The following is a 10,959-nucleotide window of genomic DNA, read 5'->3' on the forward strand; positions in this document are numbered from 1 at the left end:
ACTTCAATTCACTATGCGAAGTGAATGGAGTTTTGCTTCACTTTCTAAATGCAGTCCTTTCAGAGAAAATCACTTTCCTTTGAAAGTGCCTTAAGCTACTTGCAAGCATTCAACAGAAACTCACATGCATTTCTCTGAAAGAGAAGCAATCTGCTCCAACACTTCAATTAACTGTGCAAAGTGAATGGAGTGTTGCTTCACTTTCTAAATGCTGTCCTTTCAGAGAAAATCACTTTCCTTTGAAAGTGCATTAAGCTACTTACAAGCATTCACCAGAAACTCACATGCGTTTCTCTGAAAGAGAAGCAGTCTGTTCCAACACTTCAATTCACTGTGCGAAGTGAATGGAGTGTTGCTTCACTTTCTAAATGCTGTCCTTTCAGAGAAAATCACTTTCCTTTGAAAGTGCCTTAAGCTACTTACAAGCATTTAACAGAAACTCACATGCGTTTCTCTGAAAGAGAAGCAGTCTGTTCCAACACTTCAATTCACTGTGCGAAGTGAATGGAGTGTTGCTTCACTTTCTAAATGCTGTTCTTTCAGAGAAAATCACTTTCCTTTGAAAGTGCCTTAAGCTACTTGCTAGCATTAGGAAGAAACTCACATGCGTTTCTCTGAAAGAGAAGCAGTCTGTTCCAACACTTCAATTCACTGTGCGAAGTAAATGGAGTGTTGCTTCACTTTCTAAATGATGTACTTTCAGAGAAAATCACTTTCCTTTGAAAGTGCCTTAAGCTACTTGCAAGCATTAGGAAGAAAGTCACATGCGTTTCTCTGAAAGAGAAGCAGTCTGTTCCAACACTTCAATTCACTGTGCGAAGTGAATGGAGTGTTGCCTCACTTTCTAAATGCTGTCCTTTCAGAGAAAATCACTTTCCATTGAAAGTGCCTTAAACTACTTTCAAGCATTCACTAAAAACTCACATGCGTATTTCTGAAAGAGAAGCAGTCTGTTCCAACACTTCAATTCACTGTGCGAAGTGAATGGAGTGTTGCTTCACTTTCTAAATGCTGTCCTTTCAGAGAAAATCCCTTTCCTTTGAATGTGCCCTAAGCTACTAACAAGCATTCAACAGAAACTCACATGCATTTCTCTGAAAGAGAAGCAATCTGTTCCAAAACTTCAATTCTCTGTGCGAAGTGAATGGAGTGTTGCTTCACTTTCTAAATTCTGTCCTTTCAGAGAAAATCACTTTCCTTTGAAAGTGCCTTAAGCAACTTCAAAGCATTCACAAGAAACCCTAATGCGTTTCTATGAAAGAGAAGCACTCTGTTCCAACACTTCAATTCACTGCACGAAGGGAATGGAGTGTTGCTTCACTTTCTAAATGCTGTCCTTTCAGAGAAAATCACTTTCCTTTGAAAGTGCCTTAAGCTACTTACAAGCATTCACCAGAAACTCACATGCGTTTCTCTGAAAGAGAAGCAGTCTGTTCCAACACTTCAATTCACTGTCCGAAGTGAATGGAGTGTTGCTTCATTTTCTAAATGCTGTCCTTTCAGAGAAAATCACTTTCCTTTGAAAGTGCCTTAAGCAACTTGCAAAAATTCACAAGAAACTCACATGCGTATCTCTGAATGAGAAGCAGTCTGTTCCAACACTTCAATTCACTGTGTGAAGTGAATGGAGTGTTGCTTCACTTTCTAAATGCTGTCCTTTCAGAGAAAATCACTTTCCTTTGAATGTGCCTTAAGCTACTTACAAGCATTCACCAGAAACTCACATGCGTTTCTCTGAAAGAGAAGCAGTCTGTTTCAATACTTCAATTCACTCTGCGAAGTGAATGGAGTGTTGCTTCACTTTCTAAATGCTGTCCTTTCAGAGAAAATCACTTTCTTTTGAAAGTGCCTTAAGCTACTTACAAGCATTCAACAGAAACTCACATGCATTTCTCTGAAAGAGAAGCAGTCTGTTCCAACACTTCAATTCACTGTGCGAAGTGAATGGAGTGTTGCTTCACTTTCTAAATGCAGTCCTTTCAGAGAAAATCACTTTCCTTTGAAAGTGCCTTAAGCTACTTGCAAGCATTCAACAGAAACTCACATGCATTTCTCTGAAAGAGAAGCAATCTGCTCCAACACTTCAATTAACTGTGCAAAGTGAATGGAGTGTTGCTTCACTTTCTAAATGCTGTCCTTTCAGAGAAAATCACTTTCCTTTGAAAGTGCCTTAAGCTACTTACAAGCATTCACCAGAAACTCACATGCGTTTTTCTGAAAGAGAAGCAGTCTGTTCCAATACTTCAATTCACTATGCGAAGTGAATGGAGTGTTGCTTCACTTTCTAAATGCAGTCCTTTCAGAGAAAATCACTTTCCTTTGAAAGTGCCTTAAGCTACTTGCAAGCATTCAACAGAAACTCACATGCATTTCTCTGAAAGAGAAGCAATCTGCTCCAACACTTCAATTAACTGTGCAAAGTGAATGGAGTGTTGCTTCACTTTCTAAATGCTGTCCTTTCAGAGAAAATCACTTTCCTTTGAAAGTGCATTAAGCTACTTACAAGCATTCACCAGAAACTCACATGCGTTTCTCTGAAAGAGAAGCAGTCTGTTCCAACACTTCAATTCACTGTGCGAAGTGAATGGAGTGTTGCTTCACTTTCTAAATGCTGTCCTTTCAGAGAAAATCACTTTCCTTTGAAAGTGCCTTAAGCTACTTACAAGCATTCACCAGAAACTCACATGCGTTTCGCTGAAAGAGAAGCAGTCTGTTCCAACACTTCAATTCACTGTGCGAAGTGAATGGAGTGTTGCTTCACTTTCTAAATGCTGTCCTTTCAGAGAAAATCACTTTCCTTTGAAAGTGCCTTAAGCTACTTACAAGCATTAGGAAGAAACTCACATGCGTTTCTCTGAAAGAGAAGCAGTCTGTTCCAACACTTCAATTCACTGTGCGAAGTGAATGGAGTGTTGCATCACTTTCTAAATTCTGTCCTTTCAGAGAAAATCACTTTCCTTTGAAAGTGCCTTAAACTACTTTCAAGCATTCACAAAAAACTCACATGCGTTTCTCTTAAAGAGAAGCAGACTGTTCCAACACTTCAATTCACTGTGCGAATTGAATGGAGTGTTGCTTCACTTTCTAAATGCTGTCCTTTCAGAGAAAATCACTTTCCTTTGAAAGTGCCTTAAGCTACTTACAAGCATTCACCAGAAACTCACATGCGTTTCGCTGAAAGAGAAGCAGTCTGTTGCAAATCTTCAATTCACTGTGCGAAGTGAATGGAGTGTTGCTTCACTTTCTAAATGCTGTCCTTTCAGAGAAAATCACTTTCCTTTGAAAGTGCCTTAAGCTACTTGCAAGCATTAGGAAGAAACTCACATGCGTTTCTCTGAAAGAGAAGCAGTCTGTTCCAACACTTCAATTCACTGTGCGAAGTGAATGGAGTGTTGCTTCACTTTCTAAATGCTGTCCTTTCAGAGAAAATCACTTTCCTTTGAAAGTGCCTTAAGCTACTTACAAGCATTCACCAGAAACTCACATGCGTTTTTCTGAAAGAGAAGCAGTCTGTTCCAATACTTCAATTCACTATGCGAAGTGAATGGAGTGTTGCTTCACTTTCTAAATGCAGTCCTTTCAGAGAAAATCACTTTCCTTTGAAAGTGCCTTAAGCTACTTGCAAGCATTCAACAGAAACTCACATGCATTTCTCTGAAAGAGAAGCAATCTGCTCCAACACTTCAATTAACTGTGCAAAGTGAATGGAGTGTTGCTTCACTTTCTAAATGCTGTCCTTTCAGAGAAAATCACTTTCCTTTGAAAGTGCATTAAGCTACTTACAAGCATTCACCAGAAACTCACATGCGTTTCTCTGAAAGAGAAGCAGTCTGTTCCAACACTTCAATTCACTGTGCGAAGTGAATGGAGTGTTGCTTCACTTTCTAAATGCTGTCCTTTCAGAGAAAATCACTTTCCTTTGAAAGTGCCTTAAGCTACTTACAAGCATTTAACAGAAACTCACATGCGTTTCTCTGAAAGAGAAGCAGTCTGTTCCAACACTTCAATTCACTGTGCGAAGTGAATGGAGTGTTGCTTCACTTTCTAAATGCTGTTCTTTCAGAGAAAATCACTTTCCTTTGAAAGTGCCTTAAGCTACTTGCTAGCATTAGGAAGAAACTCACATGCGTTTCTCTGAAAGAGAAGCAGTCTGTTCCAACACTTCAATTCACTGTGCGAAGTGAATGGAGTGTTGCTTCACTTTCTAAATGATGTACTTTCAGAGAAAATCACTTTCCTTTGAAAGTACCTTAAGCTACTTGCAAGCATTAGGAAGAAAGTCACATGCGTTTCTCTGAAAGAGAAGCAGTCTGTTCCAACACTTCAATTCACTGTGCGAAGTGAATGGAGTGTTGCCTCACTTTCTAAATGCTGTCCTTTCAGAGAAAATCACTTTCCATTGAAAGTGCCTTAAACTACTTTCAAGCATTCACTAAAAACTCACATGCGTATTTCTGAAAGAGAAGCAGTCTGTTCCAACACTTCAATTCACTGTGCGAAGTGAATGGAGTGTTGCTTCACTTTCTAAATGCTGTCCTTTCAGAGAAAATCCCTTTCCTTTGAATGTGCCCTAAGCTACTAACAAGCATTCAACAGAAACTCACATGCATTTCTCTGAAAGAGAAGCAATCTGTTCCAAAACTTCAATTCTCTGTGCGAAGTGAATGGAGTGTTGCTTCACTTTCTAAATTCTGTCCTTTCAGAGAAAATCACTTTCCTTTGAAAGTGCCTTAAGCAACTTCAAAGCATTCACAAGAAACCCTAATGCGTTTCTATGAAAGAGAAGCACTCTGTTCCAACACTTCAATTCACTGCACGAAGGGAATGGAGTGTTGCTTCACTTTCTAAATGCTGTCCTTTCAGAGAAAATCACTTTCCTTTGAAAGTGCCTTAAGCTACTTACAAGCATTCACCAGAAACTCACATGCGTTTCTCTGAAAGAGAAGCAGTCTGTTCCAACACTTCAATTCACTGTCCGAAGTGAATGGAGTGTTGCTTCATTTTCTAAATGCTGTCCTTTCAGAGAAAATCACTTTCCTTTGAAAGTGCCTTAAGCAACTTGCAAAAATTCACAAGAAACTCACATGCGTATCTCTGAATGAGAAGCAGTCTGTTCCAACACTTCAATTCACTGTGTGAAGTGAATGGAGTGTTGCTTCACTTTCTAAATGCTGTCCTTTCAGAGAAAATCACTTTCCTTTGAATGTGCCTTAAGCTACTTACAAGCATTCACCAGAAACTCACATGCGTTTCTCTGAAAGAGAAGCAGTCTGTTTCAATACTTCAATTCACTCTGCGAAGTGAATGGAGTGTTGCTTCACTTTCTAAATGCTGTCCTTTCAGAGAAAATCACTTTCTTTTGAAAGTGCCTTAAGCTACTTACAAGCATTCAACAGAAACTCACATGCATTTCTCTGAAAGAGAAGCAGTCTGTTCCAACACTTCAATTCACTGTGCGAAGTGAATGGAGTGTTGCTTCACTTTCTAAATGCTGGCCTTTCAGAGAAAATCACTTTCCTTTGAAAGTGCCTTAAGCTACTTACAAGCATTCACCAGAAACTCACATGCGTTTCGCTGAAAGAGAAGCAGTCTGTTCCAACACTTCAATTCACTGTGCGAAGTGAATGGAGTGTTGCTTCACTTTCTAAATGCTGTCCTTTCAGAGAAAATCACTTTCCTTTGAAAGTGCCTTAAGCTACTTACAAGCATTAGGAAGAAACTCACATGCGTTTCTCTGAAAGAGAAGCAGTCTGTTCCAACACTTCAATTCACTGTGCGAAGTGAATGGAGTGTTGCATCACTTTCTAAATTCTGTCCTTTCAGAGAAAATCACTTTCCTTTGAAAGTGCCTTAAACTACTTTCAAGCATTCACAAAAAACTCACATGCGTTTCTCTTAAAGAGAAGCAGACTGTTCCAACACTTCAATTCACTGTGCGAATTGAATGGAGTGTTGCTTCACTTTCTAAATGCTGTCCTTTCAGAGAAAATCACTTTCCTTTGAAAGTGCCTTAAGCTACTTACAAGCATTCACCAGAAACTCACATGCGTTTCGCTGAAAGAGAAGCAGTCTGTTGCAAATCTTCAATTCACTGTGCGAAGTGAATGGAGTGTTGCTTCACTTTCTAAATGCTGTCCTTTCAGAGAAAATCACTTTCCTTTGAAAGTGCCTTAAGCTACTTGCAAGCATTAGGAAGAAACTCACATGCGTTTCTCTGAAAGAGAAGCAGACTGTTCCAACATTTCAATTCACTGTGCGAATTGAATGGAGTGTTGCTTCACTTTCTAAATGCTGTCCTTTCAGAGAAAATCACTTTCCTTTGAAAGTGCCTTAAGCTACTTACAAGCATTAGGAAGAAACTCACATGCGTTTCTCTGAAAGAGAAGCAGTCTGTTCCAACACTTCAATTCACTGTGCGAAGTGAATGGAGTGTTGCATCACTTTCTAAATTCTGTCCTTTCAGAGAAAATCACTTTCCTTTGAAAGTGCCTTAAACTACTTTCAAGCATTCACAAAAAACTCACATGCGTTTCTCTTAAAGAGAAGCAGTCTGTTCCAACACTTCAATTCACTGTGCGAAGTGAATGGAGTGTTGCTTCACTTTCTAAATGCTGTCCTTTCAGAGAAAATCACTTTCCTTTGAAAGTGCCTTAAGCAACTTGCAAGAATTCACAAGAAACTCACATGCGTTTCTCTGAAAGAGAAGCAGTCTGTTCCAACACTTCAATTCACTGTGTGAAGTGAATGGAGTGTTGCTTCACTTTCTAAATGCTGTCCTTTCAGAGAAAATCACTTTCCTTTGAAAGTGCCTTAAGCTACTTACAAGCATTCACCAGAAACTCACATGCGTTTCTCTGAAAGAGAAGCAGTCTGTTCCAATACTTCAATTCACTCTGCGAAGTGAATGGAGTGTTGCTTCACTTTCTAAGTGCTGTCCTTTCAGAGAAAATCACTTTCCTTTGAAAGTGCCTTAAGCTACTTACAAGCATTCAACAGAAACTCACATGCATTTCTCTGAAAGAGAAGCAGTCTGTTCCAACACTTCAATTCACTGTGCGAAGTGAATGGAGTGTTGCTTCACTTTCTAAATGCTGTCCTTTCAGAGAAAATGACTTTCCTTTGAAAGTGCCTTAAGCTACTTACAAGCATTCACCAGAAACTCACATGCGTTTCTCGGAAAGAGAAGCAGTCTGTTCCAACACTTCAATTCACTGTGCGAAGTGAATGGAGTGTTGCTTCACTTTCTAAATGCTGTCCTTTCAGAGAAAATCACTTTCCTTTGAAAGTGCCTTAAGCTACTTGCAAGCATTAGGAAGAAACTCCCATGCGTTTCTCTGAAAGAGAAGCAGACTGTTCCAACACTTCAATTCACTGTGCGAATTGAATGGAGTGTTGCTTCACTTTCTAAATGCTGTCCTTTCAGAGAAAATCACTTTCCTTTGAAAGTGCCTTAAGCTACTTTCTAGCACTCACAGGAAACACACATGCTTTTCTCTGAAAGAGAAGCACTCTGTTCCAACACTTCAATTCACTTTGCGAAGTGAATGGAGTGTTGCCTCACTTTCTAAATGCTGTACTTTCAGAGAAAATCCCTTTCCTTTGAAAGTGCCTTAAGCTACTTACAAGCATTCACCAGAAACTCACATGCGTTTCTCTGAAAGAGAAGCAGTCTGTTCCAACACTTCAATTCACTGTGCGAAGTGAATGGAGTGTTGCTTCACTTTCTAAATGCTGTCCTTTCAGAGAAAATCTCTTTCCTTTGAAAGTGCCTTAAGCTACTTGCAAGCATTAGGAAGAAACTCACATGCGTTTCTCTGAAAGAGAAGCAGTCTGTTCCAACACTTCAATTCACTGTGTGAAGTGAATAGAGTGTTACCTCACTTTCTAAATGCTGTCCTTTCAGAGAAAATCACTTTCCTTCGAAAGTGCCTTAATCTACTTACAAGCATTCACCAGAAACTCACATGCGTTTCTCTGAAAGAGAAGCAATCTGTTCCAACACTTCAATTCATGGTGCGAAGTGAATGGAGTGTTGCTTCACTTTCTAAATGCTGTCCTTTCAGAGAAAATCACTTTCCTTTGAAAGTGCCTTAAACTACTTTCAAGCATTCACAAGAAACTCACATGCGTTTCTCTGAAAGAGAAGCAGTCTGTTCCAACACTTCAATTCACTGTGCGAAGTGAATGGAGTGTTGCTTCACTTTCTAAATGCTGTCCTTTCAGAGAAAATCACTTTCCTTTGAAAGTGCCTTAAGCTACTTACAAGCATTCACCAGAAACTCACATGCGTTTCTCTGAAAGAGAAGCAGTCTGTTCCAACACTTCAATTCACTGTGCGAAGTGAATGGAGTGTTGCTTCACTTTCTAAATGCTGTCCTTTCAGAGAAAATCACTTTCCTTTGAAAGTGCCTTAAGCTACTTACAAGCATTTAACAGAAACTCACATGCGTTTCTCTGAAAGAGAAGCAGTCTGTTCCAACACTTCAATTCACTGTGCGAAGTGAATGGAGTGTTGCTTCACTTTCTAAATGCTGTTCTTTCAGAGAAAATCACTTTCCTTTGAAAGTGCCTTAAGCTACTTGCAAGCATTAGGAAGAAACTCACATGCGTTTCTCTGAAAGAGAAGCAGTCCGTTCCAACACTTCAATTCACTGTGCGAAGTGAATGGAGTGTTGCTTCACTTTCTAAATGCTGTACTTTCAGAGAAAATCACTTTCCTTTGAAAGTGCCTTAAGCTACTTGCAAGCATTAGAATGAAACTCACATGCGTTTCTCTGAAAGAGAAGCAGTCTGTTCCAACACTTCAATTCACTGTGCGAAGTGAATGGAGTGTTGCCTCACTTTCTAAATGCTGTCCTTTCAGAGAAAATCACTTTCCATTGAAAGTGCCTTAAACTACTTTCAAGCATTCACAAAAAACTCACATGCGTTTTTCTGAAATAAAAGCAGTCTGTTCCAACACTTCAATTCACTGTGCGAAGTGAATGGAGTGTTGCTTCACTTTCTAAATGCTGTCCTTTCAGTGAAAATTCCTTTCCTTTGAATGTGCCTTAAGCTACTTACAAGCATTCAACAGAAACTCACATGCATTTCTCTGAAAGAGAAGCAATCTGTTCCAAAACTTGAATTCTCTGTGCGAAGTGAATGGAGTGTTGCTTCACTTTCTAAATGCTGTCCTTTCAGAGAAAATCACTTTCCTTTGAAAGTGCCTTAAGCAACTTCAAAGCATTCACAAGAAACCCTAATGCGTTTCTATGAAAGAGAAGCACTCTGTTCCAACACTTCAATTCACTGCACGAAGGGAATGGAGTGTTGCTTCACTTTCTAAATGCTGTCCTTTCAGAGAAAATCACTTTCCTTTGAAAGTGCCTTAAGCTACTTACAAGCATTCACCAGAAACTCACATGCGTTTCTCTGAAAGAGAAGCAGTCTGTTCCAACACTTCAATTCACTGTGCGAAGTGAATGGAGTGTTGCTTCACTTTCAAAATGCTGTCCAATCAAAGAAAATCACTTTCCTTTGAAAGTGCCTTAAGCTACTTGCAAGCATTAGGAAGAAACTCACATGTGTTTCTCTGAAAGAGAAGCATCTGTTCCAACACTTCAATTCACTGTGCGAAGTGAATGGAGTGTTGCTTCACTTTCTAAATTCTGTCCTTTCAGAGAAAATCACTTTCCTTTGAAAGTGCCTTTAACTACTTTCAAGCATTCACAAAAAACTCACATGCGTTTCTCTGAAAGAGAAGCAGTCTGTTCGAACACTTCAATTCACAGTGCGAAGTGAATGGAGTGTTGCTTCAGTTTTAAATGCTGTCCTTTCAGAGAAAATCACTTTCCTTTGAAAGTGCCTTAAGCTACTTGCAAGCATTCACAAGAAACACTAATGCGTTTCTATGAAAGAGAAGCAGTCTTTTCCAACACTTCAATTCATTGCGCGAAGGAATGGAGTGTTGCTTTACTTTCTAAATGATGTCCTTTCAGAGAAAATCACTTTCCTTTGAAAGAGCCTTAAGCTACTTACAAGCATTCAACAGAAACTCACATGCATTTCTCTGAAAGAGAAGCAGTCTGTTCCAACACTTCAATTCACTGTGCGAAGTGAATGGAGTGTTGCTTCACTTTCTAAATGCTGTCCTTTCAGAGAAAATCACTTTCCTTTGAAAGTGCCTTAAGCTACTTACAAGCATTCACCAGAAACTCACATGCGTTTCTCGGAAAGAGAAGCAGTCTGTTCCAACACTTCAATTCACTGTGCGAAGTGAATGGAGTGTTGCTTCACTTTCTAAATGCTGTCCTTTCAGAGAAAATCACTTTCCTTTGAAAGTGCCTTAAGCTACTTGCAAGCATTAGGAAGAAACTCACATGCGTTTCTCTGAAAGAGAAGCAGACTGTTCCAACACTTCAATTCACTGTGCGAATTGAATGGAGTGTTGCTTCACTTTCTAAATGCTGTCCTTTCAGAGAAAATCACTTTCCTTTGAAAGTGCCTTAAGCTACTTTCTAGCACTCACAGGAAACACACATGCTTTTCTCTGAAAGAGAAGCACTCTGTTCCAACACTTCAATTCACTTTGCGAAGTGAATGGAGTGTTGCCTCACTTTCTAAATGCTGTACATTCAGAGAAAATCCCTTTCCTTTGAAAGTGCCTTAAGCTACTTACAAGCATTCACCAGAAACTCACATGCGTTTCTCTGAAAGAGAAGCAGTCTGTTCCAACACTTCAATTCACTGTGTGAAGTGAATGGAGTGTTGCTTCACTTTCTAAATGCTGTCCTTTCAGAGAAAATCACTTTCCTTTGAAAGTGCCTTAAGCTACTTACAAGCATTCACCAGAAACTCACATGCGTTTTTCTGAAAGAGAAGCAGTCTGTTCCAATACTTCAATTCACTCTGCGAAGTGAATGGAGTGTTGTTTCACTTTCTAAATGCTGTCCTTTCAGAGAAAATCACTTTCCTTTG

Source organism: Myodes glareolus, unplaced genomic scaffold, assembly GCF_982192425.1.
Source record: "Myodes glareolus unplaced genomic scaffold, mMyoGla1.1 HAP1_SCAFFOLD_34, whole genome shotgun sequence".
Classification (NCBI taxonomy): domain Eukaryota; kingdom Metazoa; phylum Chordata; class Mammalia; order Rodentia; family Cricetidae; genus Myodes; species Myodes glareolus.